The sequence below is a fragment of the Prunus mume genome, linkage group LG3 (assembly GCF_029339155.1).
Source record: "Prunus mume cultivar Tortuosa linkage group LG3, ASM2933915v1, whole genome shotgun sequence".
Taxonomy (NCBI): domain Eukaryota; kingdom Viridiplantae; phylum Streptophyta; class Magnoliopsida; order Rosales; family Rosaceae; genus Prunus; species Prunus mume.
The window spans coordinates 1,133,897-1,151,612 of record NC_142700.1 but is presented as its reverse complement, the minus strand read 5'-3'; positions in this window follow the sequence as shown (position 1 = coordinate 1,151,612).

Sequence of the window (17,716 nt, the reverse complement as noted above, 5' to 3'; positions counted from 1 at the left end):
CTATTTAGTAAATCAACCAACAATAAATTAAGATTTCAAACCCAACTCTGCCTTTCCTTTTCCAATCAAACTGACCAAATTGGTATACAGCCATGAAGAAAGCAAAAACAAATTGGTAATATTAACTTTACAGATAGGCAAAGATGATCAAATTGGTAACATATGCTAACCTTTAGTTGTATCACAAAGCCAACAAGTTAAAGGATACCAACTAATTCAAGGTCTCTGGTTTACACCCTTTGCTTTTGGCCGTTACCAAGTTCAGTCATGGTTTGTCATGACTTTGGTGCCAACATCAATGCTTACCCATGGCAGAACATGGTGAAGATTAATCTTGGAGAAAAAATAATCACAGGCTACAACAACTACAAGAGCTGCAAAATTACAAGGCACTTTAGTTGTGCATAGAATTATTGAACGGAAAGAATACCATAACCTTAGAAGTGATCAGAAGGACAATTTTGATTAATATAGTAATTAAAAAGCATCATTGTATTACAACGCATCAATCACCATAGTATAAAGCATCCTTTGCTCCAAAATGCATCATTGTATGATAAAGCATTCAATCACCGTATTATAAAGCATCCTTTGCTCCAAAACAGTAACTAAGAAACTAGTTGGTGTAATAATCCTTGAGATAAGTTGGCTGTTGGCGCTTCCTCTTGGGCCTGCTACAAGAAGCTCCTGCATCATCATGTCCGGGGTCTAGATCGTCGTGGGCAAAAGCACCTTGCAACTCCGACTCTATGACCTCACCCCACGTCATTCCACTTATGTCTACTTCTATTCCATCATCAGTTGGCCCGTGTGTAAAGTAGCTAATGCGGTAGTTATCTCTGTTCAACTCTCTTCTAAGGAACCCTTCACCCTCAGTTCTAGGGCATGTACACTGCCACAGTCAAAGTAATTACGGACAAATCCTATCCGATCCTTTCTTGGAGGCGATGTTACTACCAGCATGATCGGTAGTGACATAGGACCACCATCAGAGGAGGAATCACCTCCATCACCTCCACCATTTAAACCAAATTCATCACCACCTGAGCCTTCATCCTCAGTATCATCACCTCCTTCATCCACAATATTATCCTCTCCTCCATCTCCATTGTCACTCAAATCCATGTCCTCAGGAACCCCTTTTACATCTGTACTTTCATCTTGCTCTGATTCACCCTCCAACCCAGTACGGTGGTCTAAGTACAACCACACAAACTGTCCTGTAGCAGGCTCAAAATACTTACAAAAAAAAAAAAAAACAAACAAACATCAGTGACAAAGCAAAGTGAAACAAACAGTTCAGGAATCAAGAGGAGGATTTAGGGACATGAGTTTACCAATTTTATTTCTTTCTGCAAAATGAAAGTTGACATCTTTCGTATCATATTTCCATGCAATAACAGTGATTTCACATTATCTTCTTCTTCAGGCGCCAACCCAGTACGGTGGTCTAAGTACAACCCCTAAATCACATGCAAAGCATGCTCAAAATACTTATCAGAAAACAAATAAATAAAATCAGTAACAAAGCAAGTGAAACAAAAAATATTCAAGAATCAATAACAATATATTTCAGCAAAATGAAAGTTGACATCTTTAATACCATTGCAATGAAAAGATATCCGAGTAAAAAGAAACCAGATACCCAGTAAAAGCCAAACTACTATAGAGGTTGATTGTCGACCAAAACATCCAAAATCATTTCAGAGTAAAAAAGAAATATGAGTGTTGCAGGCAAACATAAAAAGAAACCATGCATCTAAGAACTTTACAATTTAGCATGTGACAAATCCATTTCCTTAAGAACACACCAAAAGAAGGTACTGAAACATAAGTGCATGGAAAGGGAAATCAATTCTAACCAGAGCTATCTGTAATGCCTGCAAAGTTGTTGCTGGTTCTGTATTTAAATGGTGATTATTCAGTATGTATTCATGAAGCTTTTTGACCATAGCCTTGACAAGATCCTGCATAATAGTAACATCAATCAAGATATCATTAAAATAGTGAACTGTCTCTTACTATATGTATTCATGGAATATTATAAGTCAGCACATGAACAAAATTGAAAATAAATATTGAGTTAAGTCAGCACATAAGAACAAAATTGAAAATAAAATATTGTTAGCAGGTAAATCAAATTCATACAAAGAGTTCAAGGACTCCACATAGTTTTTATATCCCAGGCTTCAAAAGAAGATTGATATTCTTCTGGGCATCGATCAATTTTCTTCTCTCCTCAGAATCAAACCGGTTACTTTTTGGTTTTTCTAATACATTCCTATCCACATTATGTGAAGTAAAGTCACATTTTTCATCAGCACTTATATTTACACAAATAGTTGATCTATCAAAATACTTACCAAAAAACAAACAAAATCAGCGACAAAGAAAAGTTAAACAACCAATTCAGGAATCAAGATGAGGATTGAGGGACATGACTTTACCAATTTCATTTCTTTTTGCAAAACGAAAGTTGACATCTTTTGTAACATTATTCCATGCAAGAACAGTGATTTCACAATATCTTCTTCTTCAGGTGCCAACCTAGTACGGTGGTCTAAGTACAACCTCCCAAACTGTAAAGTAGCATGCTCAAAATACGTACCAAAAAACAAATAAACAAAATCAGTGGCAAAGCAAGTGAAACAAAAATATATTTCTGCAAAATGAAAGTTGACATCTTTAGTACAATTGCAATGAAAAGATATCAGAGTAAAAAGAAACCAGATACCCAGTAAAAGCTAAACTACTATAGAGGTTGATTGTCGACCCAAACATCCAAAATCATTTTAGAATAAAAAAGAAATATGAGTGTTGCAGGTAAACATAAAAAGAAACCATGCATTTAAGAACTTTACAATTCAGCATGGGACAAATCCATTTCCTTAAGAACACACCAAAAGAAGGAATTTAAATATGAGTGTATGAAAAGGGAAATCAGTGACAAAGCAAGTGAAACCCAAAATATTCAAGAATCTACAACAATATATTTCTGCAAAACGAAAGTTGACATCTTTAGTACCATTTTTTCAAGCAAGAACAGTGATTTCACATCATCCTTTTCTTCAGGCCTACCCAGCAAAACCCCGCTTACATGTTGACTTTCATCTTGCTGTGATTCACCCTTCAACCCTGTACGGTGGTCTAAGTTCAACCTCCCAAACTGTCCTGTAGCATGCTCAAAATAGCTACCAAGAAACAAATAAACAAAATCACTGATGAAGTAAAGTGAACCAAAAGAATCAAGAATCAAGAGGAGGGTTGAGGGACATTGAGTTTACCAACTTCATTTCTTTCTGCAAAATGAAAGTGGACATCTTTTGCATCATTTTTCCATGCAAGAACAGAGATTTCACATTCTCTTCTTCTTCAGGCGCTAACCCAGTACGATGATCTAAGTACAACCCCCCAAACTGTCATGTAGCATGCTCAAAATACTTATCATAAAACAAATAAACAAAATCAGGGACAAAGCAAGTGAAACAAAAATATTTAAGAATCAACAACAATATATTTCAGCAAAACGAAAGTTGACATCTTTAGTACCATTGCATTGAAAAGATATCATAGTAAAAAGAAACCACATACCCCATAAAAGCCAAACTACTATAGAGGTTGATTGTCGACCAAAACATCCAAAATCATTTCAGAATAAAAAAGAAATATGAGTGTTGCAGGCAAACATAAAAAGAAACCATGCATCTAAGAACTTTACAATTCAGCATGGGACAAATTCATTTCCTTAAGAACATACCAAAAGAAGGTATTGAAACATGAGTGCATGAAAAGGGAAATCAGTGACAAAGCAAGTGAAACATAAAATACTCAAGAATCAACAACAATATATTTCTGCAAAACGAAAGTTGACATCTTTGGTACCATTTTTCCAGGCAAGAACAGTGATTTCACATCATCCTCTTCTTCAGGCCTACCCAGCAAAATCCCGCTTATATGTTGACTTTCATCTTGCTGTGATTCACCCACCAACCTAGTACGGTGGTCTAAGTACAACCCCCCAAACTGTCATGTAACATGCTCAAAATACTTACCATAAAACAAATAAACAAAATCAGGGACAAAGCAAGTGAAACAAAAATATTCAAGAATCAACTACAATATATTTCTGCAAAACGAAAGTTGACATCTTTAGTACCATTGCAATGAAGAGATATCATAGTAAAAAGAAACCATATACCCCGTAAAAGCCAAACTACTATAGAGGTTGATTGTCGACCAAAACATCCAAAATCATTTCAGAATAAAAAAGAAATATGAGTGTTGCAGGCAAACATAAAAGGGAACCACGCGTTCAAGAACTATACAATTCAGCATGGGACAAACTAATTTCCTTAAGAACACACCAAAAGAAGGTATTGAAACATGAGTGCATGAAAAGGGAAATCAGTGACAAAGCAAGTGAAACCTAAAATATTTAAAAATCAACAACAATATATTTCTCCAAAACGAAAGTTGACATCTTTGGTACCATTTTTCCACGCAAGAACAGTGATTTTACATCATCCTCTTCTTCAGGCCTACCCAGCAAAACCCCGCTTACATGTTGACATTCATCTTGCTGTGATTCACCCTCCAACCCAGTACGGTGGTCTAAGTTCAACCCCCCAAACCGTCTTGTAGCATGCTCAAAATACTTACCAAGAAACATATAAACAAAATCAGTGATGAAGTAAAATGAAACAAAAACAATCAAGAATCAAGAGGAGGGTTGAGGGACATTGAGTTTACCAATTTCATTTCTTTCTGCAAAATGAAAGTTGACATCTTTCGTATCATTTTTCCATGCAAGAACAGTGATTTCATATTATCTTCTTCTTCAGGCGCCAACCTATTACGGTGGTCTAAGTACAACCCCCCAAACTGTCATGTAGCATGCTCAAAATACTTACCATAAAACAAATAAACAAAATCAAGGACAAAGCAAGTGAAACAAAAATATTCAAGAATCAACAACAATATATTTCAGCAAAACGAAAGTTGACATCTTTAGTACCATTACAATGAAAAGATATCATAGTAAAAAGAAACCACATACCTCATAAAAGCCAAACTACTATAGAGGTTGATTGTCGACCAAAACATCCAAAATCATTTTAGAATAAAAAAGAAATATGAGTGTTGCAGGCAAACATAAAAAGAAACCATGCATCTAAGAACTTTACAGTTCAATATGGGACAAATCCATTTCCTTAAGAACACACCAAAAAAAGGTATTGAAACATGAGTGCATGAAAAGGGAAATCAGTGACAAAGCAAGTGAAACCTAAAATATTCAAGAATCAACAACAATGTATTTCTGCAAAACGAAAGTTGACATCTTTTGTACCATTTTCCATGCAAGAACAGTGATTTCACATCATCCTCTTCTTCAGGCCTACCCAGCAAAACCCCGCTTACATGTTGACTTTGATCTTGCTGTGATTCACCCACCAACCTAGTACGGTGTTTTAAGTACAACCCCCCAAACGGTCATGTAGCATGCTCAAAATACTTACCATAAAACAAATAAACAAAATTAGGGACAAAGCAAGTGAAACAAAAATATTCAAGAATCAACAACAATATATTTCAGCAAAACGAAAGTTGACATCTTTAGTACCATTGCATTGAAAAGATATCATAGTAAAAAGAAACCACATACCCCGTAAAAGCCAAACTACTATAGAGGTTGATTGTCGACCAAACCAACCAAAATTATTTCAGAATAAAAAAGAAATATGAGTGTTGCAGGCAAACATAAAAGGGAACCATGCATCCAAGAACTATACAATTCAGCATGGGACAAACTAATTTCCTTAAGAACACAACAAAAGAAGGTATTCAAACATGAGTGCATGAAAAGAGAAATCAGTGACAAAGAAAGTGAAACCTAAAATATTGAAGAATCAATAACAATATATTTCTGCAAAACGAAAGTTGACATCTTTGGTACCATTTTTCCACGCAAGAACAGTGATTTCACATCATCCTCTTCTTCAGGCCTACCCAGCAAAACCCCGCTTACATGTTGACATTCATCTTGCTGTGATTCACCCTCCAACCCAGTACGGTGGTCTAAGTTCAACCCCCCAAACTATCATGTAGCATGCTCAAAATACTTACCAAGGAACATATAAACAAAATCAGAGATGAAGTAAAATGAAACAAAAACAATCAAGAATCAAGTGGAGGGTTGAGGGACATTGAGTTTACCAATTTAATTTCTTTCTGCAAAATGAAAGTTGACATCTTTCGTATCATTTTTCCATGCAAGAACAGTGATTTCATATTATCTTCTTCTTCAGGAGCGAACCCATTATGGTGGTCTAAGTACAACCCCCCAAACTGTCATGTAGCATGCTCAAAATACTTACCATAAAACAAATAAACAAAATCAGGGACAAAGCAAGTGAAACAAAAATATTCAAGAATCAACAACAATATATTTCAGCAAAACGAAAGTTGACATCTTTAGTACCATAACAATGAAAAGATATCATAGTAAAAAGAAACCACATACCTCATAAAAGCCAAACTACTATAGAGGTTGATTGTCGACCAAAACATCCAAAATCATTTCAGAATAAAAAAGAAATATGAGTGTTGCAGGCAAACAGAAAAAGAAACCATGCATCTAAGAACTTTACACTTCAGTATGGGACATATCCATTTCCTTAAGAACACACCAAAAGAAGGTATTGAAACATGAGTGCATGAAAAGGGAAATCAGTGACAAAGCAAGTGAAACCTAAAATATTGAAGAATCAACAACAATGTATTTCTGCAAAACGAAAGTTGACATCTTTGGTACCATTTTTCTATGCAAGAACAGTGATTTCACAACATCCTCTTCTTCAGGCCTACCCAGCAAAACCCCGCTTACATGTTGACTTTCATCTTGCTGTGATTCACCCACCAACCTAGTACGGTGTTCTAAGTACAACCCCCCAAACGGTCATGTAGCATGCTCAAAATACTTACCATAAAATAAATAAACAAAATCAGGGACAAAGCAAGTGAAACAAAAATATTCAAGAATCAACTACAATTTATTTCTGCAAAACGAAAGTTGACATCTTTAGTACCATTGCAATGAAAATATATCATAGTAAAAAGAAATCATATACCCCGTAAAAGCCAAACTACTATAGAGGTTGATTGTCACCCAAAACATCCAAAATCATTTCAGAATAAAAAAGAAATATGAGTGTTGCAGGCAAACATAAAAAGGAACCATGCATCCAAAAACTATACAATTCAGCATGTGACAAATCAATTTCCTTAAGAACACATCAAAAGAAGGTATTGAAACATGAGTGCATGAAAAGGGAAATCAATGACAAAGCAAGTAAAACCTAAAATAAACAAGAATCAACAACAATATATTTCTCCAAAACGAAAGTTGACATCTTTGGCACCATTTTTCCATGCAAGAACAGTGATTTCACATCATCCTCTTCTTCAGGCCTACCCAGCAAAACCCCGCTTATATGTTGACTTTCATCTTGCTGTGATTCACCCTCCAACCCAGTACGTTGGTCTAAGTTCATCCCCCTAAACTGTCCTGTAGCATTCTCAAAATACTTACCAAGAAACAAAGAAACAAAATCTGTGACGGAAGTAAAGTGAAACCAAAAGAATCAAGAATCAAGAGGAGGGTTGAGGGACATTAGAGTATACCAATTTCATTTCTTTCTGCTCAAACAAAGTTGACATTTTTCATACCCATGCAAGAACCGTGGTTGTGCACATCTTAACCATTGCTTTCAAGTTCCAACCAACGGTGAAGATTCACTCAGAAATCTAGCGTTATTATTTATCCCATTTTAACATGTCGTTTGGATTAATGAACATAACAAATCGACAGGTAATTAACACTGATTAACAAAATTCTAACATATGATTCTTTGCCCATTTTAACATGTTGTATTCGTATGTATATATACATATGATCCTTTGCCATTAATTGATTTTTACCCTCTGTTCTTTTCCCAGTATCAATTAATCAATTCCCAAATTCTAATATTTTACTTCTGAAAGCTTTAATTCATCTTGAACGTATTAACCCACCGTTGCTTAATTAACCTGAAAATTGAGTTGAATTATTTTTGGAGACTTTCCAGTCAATACTATGGATGAGCTGGACACTTTGTACAAATGGGGCATCTCACATCATCCTCTTCTTCAGGCCTACCCAGCAAAACCCTCTTACATGCTGACTTTCATCTTGTTGTGATTCACCCACCAACCCAGTACGGTGGTCTAAGTACAACCCCCCAAACTGTCATGTAGCATGCTCAAAATACTTACCATAAAACAAATAAACAAAATCAGGGACAAAGCAAGTGAAACAAAAATATTCAAGAATCAACTACAATATGTTTCTGCAAAACGAAAGTTGACAACTTTAGCACCATTGCGATGAAAATACATCATAGAAAAAAGAAATCATATTCCTGTAAAAGCCAAACTACTATAGAGGTTGATTGTCGACCAAAACATCCAAAATCATTTCAGAATAAAAAAGAAATATGAATGTTGCAGGAAAACATAAAAGGGAACCATGCATCCAAGAACTATACAATTCAGCATGGGACAAATCAATTTCATTAAGAACACATCAAAAGAAGGTATTGAAACATGGGTGCATGAAAAGGGAAATCAGTGACAAAGCAAGTGAAACATAAAATATTCAAGAATCAACAACAATGTATTTCTGCAAAACGAAAGTTGACATCTTTGATACCATTTTTCCTTGCAAGAACCGTGATTTCACATCATCCTCTCCTTCAGGCCTACCCAGCAAAACCCCACTTAGATGTTGACTTTCATCTTGCTGTGATTCACCCTCCAACCCAGTACGGTGGTCTAAGTACAACCCCCAAAACTGTCATGTAGCATGCTCAAAATGCTTACCATAAAACAAATAAACAAAATCAGGGACAAAGCAAGTGAAACAAAAATATTCAAGAATCAACAACAATGTATTTCTACAAAACGAAAGTTGACATCTTTAGTACCATTGCAATGAAAATATATCATAGTAAAAAGAAACCATATTCCCCGTAAAAGCCAAACTACTATAGAGGTTGATTGTCACCCAAAACATCCAAAATCATTTCATAATAAAAAAGAAATATGAGTGTTGCAGGCAAACATAAAAGGGAACCATGCATCCAAGAACTATACAATTCAACATGTGACAAATCAATTTCCTTAAGAACACATCAAAAGAAGTTATTGAAACATGAGTGCATGAAAAGGGAAATCAATGACAAAGCAAGTGAAACCTAAAATATTGAAGAATCAATAACAATATATTTCTCCAAAACAAAAGTTGACATCTTTGACACCATTTTTCCATGCAAGAACAGTGATTTCACATCATCCTCTTCTTCAGGCCTACCCAACAAAACCCCGCTTACATGTTGACTTTTATCTTGCTGTGATTCACCCTTCAACCCAGTACGTTGGTCTAAGTTCATCCCCCTAAACTGTCCTGTAGCATTCTCAAAATACTTACCAAGAAACAAAGAAACAAAATCTGTGACGGAAGTAAAGTGAAACCAAAAGAATCAAGAATCAAGAGGAGGGTTGAGGGACATTGAGTATACCAATTTCATTTCTTTCTGCTCAAACAAAGTTGACATTTTTCATACCCATGCAAGAACCGAGGTTGTGCACATCTTAACCATTGCTTTCAAGTTCCAACCAACGGTGAAGATTCACTCAGAAATCTAGCATTATTATTTATCCCATTTTAACATGTCGTTTGGATTAATGGACAGAACAAATCGACAGGTAATTAACATATTAACAAAATTCTAACATATGATTCTTTGCCCATTTTAACATGTTGTATTCGTATGTATATATACATATGATCCTTTGCCATTAATTGATTTTTACCCTTTGTTCTTTTCCCAGTATCAATTAATCAATTCCCAAATTCTAATATTTTACTTCTGAAAGCTTTAATTGATCTTGAACGTATTAACCCACCGTTGCTTAATTAACTTGAAAATTGAGTTGAATCATTTTTGGAGACTTTCCAGCCAATACTATGGATGAGCTGGACACTTTGTACAAATGGGGCATCTCAAATATTGAAATCTTTTTTTAAACGGTGCGACATTTGAATTAATTTTTACTTGATACAAAAACCCTAAATTTAATTACTATACTCTATTATTTTATATATCACATAGCCTATCTATTCATCATTAATACAAGCAACAGATAATGATTCAAATTAAATGTATTTTGTTAAATATACATACTAAAAAAATTTGACTGTAGTTTATTACTACAACATTTAGAGTCAAAAGAAGACAATAAAAGAGATTTAGAAGGAGTAGTAATAATGTGAAAAAGAGAGAGAAGAAAAAAAGAAAAGAGAAAAGGGAACTTTGAAATTTTATATAATTAGGCTAAGAAAAGTGGGGAGAGGTTACAATGAGGAGTTTAAAGTGAAGAAGCTATTTGAGGAGACCAATCCCACCATTAAAACATTTAAAATATTTAAGTCTCATGATTTCTTTACATTTTTTGATGGTGAGATTAACCTTCTTAAATAACCTCCATCACTTTAAACTTCTTATTATCCTGTCCGAAGAAAAGTGAGAAGGGGCATGGACCCCCTGGCCTTAGCTAGCTCCCTACGCCCCTGCCAACATACGTTTTGTACTAAAATTTTTATAAAAAATCAGCCGATATCTGTTTTGCTTTTGGCTTGTACAGGAAAAGTCCGCGTTGTGGGACCCCAACTGTTAGAAATCACTGTTTGTATTCGGAATGTAATCATTCTCCAGTCCTTGAGTCTGTTACCCAGCTTCATTAACTTCCGGCAAGTTGCAACTGCTCCGCCGTAGGTAGTAGTCCTTGTAATTCATTTTCAAAATCAATTGCGTGGTCTTCAAGTCTAGTCGCCTGCTAAAGTTACTATTAATGTGCTCCTGAGAGAACCTCTACCCCCACTTTAGTAATTCACTGTCGGTTAAAGAATGGTAAATTATACTACTAAACAATAACGATAATGAGAAATGTTTAATATTATGAAGGATAATAATTTCTTTAATAGATAAGTTAAGGTAGCAACTAAATACCGATCATGCCCTACAAAAGGAAAAATTGCACCTAGTAGTAGTCAGTGGCGGAGCCATTCCTAGACCTGGAGTGGCCCTGGCCCCCCCCATATTTTTATCCCTTCTCTATTATATTATATATAATATATAAAATTTGTAATAAATAATTTATTAATTAAGTTAAAATTTTCTCTAAAACAAATTAGACATGACTCAATTAGAAATATTTAGTTCTAAATATGTAATTATTGAATACTTAGGTGTGTTGTATACTTGTATTTTTAACTTCGGCCCCCCCAATTTTACAATTCTAGCTCCGCCCTTGGTAGTAGTAGTGCAAGTGCATATAATATTCTACTTTTGAAAGTTTTAATTGATCTTGAACAGATTAACCTAGTAGTAGTATTATAACCTAATTCTTGTGATCAAACCCTACTTACATAATTTTTGGTAGTAATTAACACATCATTTTTGGAGACTTTCCACATGTAGTATTAATTGACAGTTGAATCAACGCTATATTGGTCACTAATTAACTATATTTGATCTATCTTAATTAGTATATTGTGTTGATTCAACTGACTGTTGCCAGCTGCCAAAGATTCGCCCAACACCCACACTCTCTCTCTCTCTCTCTCTCTCTCTCTCTCTCAGAGTCAGAGTCAAAAAAGAGAGATAAAGATCTCCATGATATGTATTATGTACTTATTATGAAGGAATATGAATTGTACTACCAACCAATGGGCAGAACGACTTGTTTTATGCATTACCAAGCCAACAACTGGTGAAAACTAAATGCATAAGTGGCAATTTTCAAAAGGAATTTTACTTGTACCAAAAAATATATATTTAAATTTGGGATATCAATTTGTGAACAATCTCTCTCATAGAGATGTAGTGGGTGAAGGTGAAGAGCCATCACTCTCAGATATGTTGCAAAGGTCATCTTGTGAACCCAATGTCTGACAGGACACACTGAGGAGGCTGCCACAACCATTGCAAGGAAGGCGGTTCATGTGCGTTTTGGCTATGCTTACAAATTCATAATGACGATAAGGAATATCGCAGATTCAGCTATATATATTAGTAAGGGATAATGTTTTATGTATTTGTTTTGGAGACTAATTAAGATATATGTTTTTGACAATGTCTTGCTCAAAATAATTATCAATGCAAAATTATCTATACTTGAAATGGGTTAAGACTATGGCTTGAAATTTTTACAAAGAAGGGCTAGGTATTGATGATCATCATAATTTGATGGACAATATTTCCCGATGTGAACCAAATACTCTGTACACGTCTCGCACCCATGTGTGTGGAATACGTATAAATAACATGTTTTGTTATCATGATAACATTCAATCATATAACTTAAAACGAAATGATAATGAGTAGAGGGGCCAAGAGATACTAATATATTGATATGCAAAACTTAAGATAAAAATCTCTAACAACCAAAACATGGAAACAAACTGAAAAAGCTAGATTCTATTTTCCCAGAGCGAAATATTTACCACTGATGCCAATGCCAAATGACCTCGTATTTGTACTATTACATACAAGTTGAACTGTAAAAACTCATTCAAGAAGTCGGGACCCTTTTTGTGGTTTACAACACGAACAAAATTACCTCTTCTTTGGTATGGTATACCAAATTAACAGATCTAGTATGATCCTTTGTCAATCGTTGCGGTTGATTCAATGTGTGGATTTTACCCAAAAAAAAATCAGTCTGCTACCGTAAATCTACATAAGCAGCTTGCCTAACCAGCATGTTTCTTCATCAATAATAATCATTCTCTCTTCATCAATAATAATCATATTCACCTAATTCGAGTATAATTAATATATTCTTCGGAAGCCCAACTTTGTTTGCTAAGTTAACGTTTTGTGCCCCTTGGAATGAATTAGGCCGTGCAATATTATTATTCATAGAAAAAACACATGCAATAATATTCCTCTATCAATTATCAACCCTAGGGCTTCAATATTGATTCTTCTCCGTCTCTCTATTTATAGCTCTTTCTAACCTGCATGCTTCTTCATCCAAGTTAAGCAGTCATATATACTTTGCTCTCTTTTCTTCATACACACACAAGTATATATACTAGCTAGCCTAGCTGTATATATTACATGATGATGAAACCTCTCCAAGTTCTCTTTATGATAGCCATGCTTATTATGGCTTCAGCCATTACTCTCTCTGCAACGGTACCAAACCAAAGAGAAGCATTTTTCAGGCCGGGATCGTCAACAAGCTGGTTCCTTGCCTCTCAGTCGTCTCTGGGTCGGGGTGGATGCGACCAGAACCCTCTTGCTTGTAGAGCCACTGAAGGCAGTGCAGGCCCATATTGCTGCAGCAAAAAATGTGTGGATTTGAGGACAGACATATCCAACTGTGGTTCTTGTGGGAAGAGATGCATTAGCTCAGAGATATGCTGCAACGCTCATTGTGTGAATCCAATGTCTCACAATCAAAACTGTGGCAAGTGCTCCAACCACTGCAAGGAAGGCACTTCTTGTGACAATGGAATGTGCGACTATGCATAGAAATATTATATATAATATAGATCCATCTATATTTATTACTTTAGTCATTTATGTATTTGATTGTATGTTGTTTTTGGGGCATTATGTATTTAAATCGTGTGCACCATCTTCTCTTCCCATTAATTATCAACCATTCTATTTAATTCTCTCTATATATCCTCCTAATTGTGTTCCTTGTTTTGATCTTTTTTCATTTTGGTTCTATTATTATTATTATTATTAAACTTAATTTCGCAATAATATTCCACAGGTTTTGTTGGACTTGTTTCTCACTAGATGTACATGGATGTTCAAAATGTTAAATATAGGAGAGACGGGTCAGTGATCCACTATTAACAATACCGATATTGTCTTCTAACTTAAGAGGTGTGGAGGTTTTATCACAAAAGACTTCGGTAATATTAATAGTGAAATCATTTATTTTATATTTTATTTTATTTAGTTAAGTTTCTGATATGGGACTTATATTCTTGATGAATGCAAAATTCTAATACAACATGTTTAAAACCTGCTAGGTAGCCAAGCAGCCAATATACGTTATATATGTGCCTACCTACCAAGTTATACCACAACCACTTCTCTTTCATTTCTTTCTTTGGGCGCGTACGTATGTTTAAATCTATTATTTCTCTTCTTTCCTATGTGTTGAGAGTCCCTCCAGTTTCACAAACCTACCCATGCGAAATTAAAGAGAAATTGTGCACGACCTGTTGGATTCTTAATTAGTCCACTCATCCCACCCATATATATGATATGAGTTAATAATAATAATATAAATGTATGAATATGATCGATGACAACAGTGAAAGTGCATGGAAAGTGTTTTGGTGATTGATATCAAATTTTAGCCGAGGAGAAGACTACACTTTTCCCATGCTAAAATATATAAAAGCCTAAAGGAGAGGTTCAAAGGTTGGATGTTGAAGTTTCTTTCCAAAAGAAAACTCAATTAGTCAATGTAAACGAAAGGAAGCTGGACGAACGTTGTTTTTTCTATGTTGGGTACACGATGCAGAAAAACCTCTCCGCTTCCTTGCCTCCCGGCCGCCTGCCATGACTTGCTACGAAAACCCTAAGGTTTGTCAGGCGTCGGGCAGCGCAGGGCCGGATTGCTGCAACAAGAAATGCGTGGACAGAAACACAGACACAGCGAACTGCGGCAAGTGTGGAGGAAATGGAATTACGCAGAGATTTGCTGCGGAGGTAAGTGTGTGAATCCGATGTCGGACAAGGAAAACTGCAGCAGCTGCAACAACACGTGCAAGAAAAGAAAGGCACTTCAAGTGCGTTTGGAATGTGCAGCTATGCATGAACACTAATTATCATGACGCACCAGATGGATCACTGCTACTGGATCGATAAGGAAAAGGATATTGCAATATTAATTGCGCAGATATACTTTTATTATTTTATTTTGCTCAAAGCTAGCTATATCCTATATACATAAAAATGATTTATAAGGCTATGAATTAGTGTACGTGTGTATGTGCAAGTGCAAGGAATAAGGGCTAGCTAACCGTCACCTTTCGATGGGCTTAGCCAATTAATTGTTTATTGTAAGGATCATCAACATTATCATCCCTTAATTAAAAAAGTTCTTATTATTTACTTGTCATATAGAATATATCACAAGGATTCAACCTCTTTCTTTTTATTGTTTATGCTTCCAACTTGCGCATATAGATGGCAGGAATTTGGATGAATTTTTTTTTTAGTTGTATCTTAACAATGAACTAATTTGATCCAACGGTTAAGAAATGAGGTCTTAGATAAGACACTTGCAATGGAACTTATTGATATTGTAAGACCTATTCTAATTTCTAAACACTTCTAGAACCAATTATCAGCTCGAAAATTTATATTCTTTTATCTAATTTGAAGGATATATCATCACATTGCAGTCGGTGTCTGATATTTTGTACCTGCATGCATACGAAGCTTTCCTATATTTTAAAACAAGATAAAAACAATTATATTTCTTTTATTATATAATACATTTCAGTTTGGTACGTACTGTACGTATAAGGAATTTAGTTGTAAGACATTTTGGCATCTTAATTGTAATTTGTATGGTCATGACTTAATTTAATTGTAATTTGCAAAGAAATTGAAAACCCAAATAATTTAGGGAGTTTCACTAAAACACCCAAAATGGGGGTTGAAATTATAAAAAAAAAGCACTATTTAAACATATAAACACACCCAAAACTCATCATTACACACACTCAAAACCCATTTATAAACACACCCAAAAAACTTTGGGGTTGATGGGTGGTTTCTATGAAAACTTGGGTTTTTTTATAAATACCTAGTATTGGGTTTATTTATAAATTTGTATAATATATAGCTAGCTCATAAAACATGCTTAGGAAAACAGCATCCGCCAAAAATAGATAAATAAAATTTTATGTAACCTATAAAAATTAAAATATAAATTACACATTGTTGAAAATATGAAGAAAAAAAAAACCATGTATATACCTATGCAACATGCAATAAAACAATATACCTACACCATAAACAAATGCATTTTTTCCTTCTGTCAAAACATTTATGGTGCGTTTGGACTTTGGACGAGGGAAATAAACTTGGGATTTTGACAAAACTGAGAATTTCTAAATTGACATAAACCAATTCCGGTGTTTGGAAAAAAAAAACATATAAATTGTAGAAATTCCGCGTGGAAAAAAAAAACATGGAATTTGGAGATCATAAATCCCAAGTTTAAATTCTATCTAAAAGTCATCATTTCTAAAATCTCAAGAGGGAAATTGAGTTTTAAAAAAGATAAGTTTACAAATAAATGTTAAATTCCATGTTTTAAATCAGTCACCCAAACAAGAAACTTTACAAATTCTAGAACATTAATTTCCTTTATTTTAAATTCCGTCATCTATAAAATCCTTTGTACTTTTAAATTTCCTCATCCAAACGCATTGTTAGAGTTCAAAGTTGCATGATTGTACATAAAAACGTGATTTGTGGGATATGTCCAAGGACTTATCAAAGTTACAAAATATGAGGATTAAACCCAACTCCTCAATGAGAATTAGGATCTATATCAACTTTTCTATTTTATTTTATTTTCACATAGTATATGGTTCGGTTCTTGGGGCACTAGATTGTTGGAGATTGATCAAATGCAAAACCCGATAAAGCTTTTAACTGAAAGGCAACCATGGCAACCAAATGACATTGGAATTCCCTCATCCAACATCCATCCACATAAAGATCACTAGCAAATCATTAAAATATTTTAACTCCATACATGAAAATCCCTTGCGATATCAAAAAATAAACAGGTAAACTATAAATAATCAACAGGTCACAACATTCCCACTGTATCTGAAGGTATCATTCCCACTGTAGGTCATGTGAAGAAATCCATCATCATCCTTATTTTCCTCATCAATTGCACCCATAGAGGCACCTGTAACATTCATTGAAAGACAAAGGAGAGTTGGGAACGAAGATACAATTATTATATACATGCCTATTTTAAAAAAGGAGTTGCATGCGCATCTCACCCGTGGGAGGTACAGTGTTTTTGAAGAAGACAAATATAGGTTTTTTTTTCTTTAGAAAGATCCACATCCGAACATAAGCAATAAAATCTCCAAGAAGTGCTTTCTTAGGAACAAGGTACCTGCAGTCATAGAAACAAAATCTTCAATTGAGATAACGTTAATTACCTAAACACAAATTGAACACATGAATACATCGTATCTATAATCTATACAAGCATAAACTGCATGTACACTTTAAAATGCACAACTTTATTTGCAACAAAAACACAACAGCATATATACATCTTCTGTTTTTCCTGAATGATTTCTGAACATATATATATATATATATATATCAAAAGAACAAACAAAAAGAGAACATTTCTATTCCATGGTATGGTATAGCAATAAATCAAATCAAGATATACTTAAAGTACAAGGGAATTGAATTGGCAACTAACTTCTTCTATAACGTCAATCTCAGCAAGTGTCTTATCACTCCTTAGGCAATCTAGGTTCTTCATTATCCTTATTGAACCACCTACATGGAAGCTCACTTTAGTAGGTTTAATG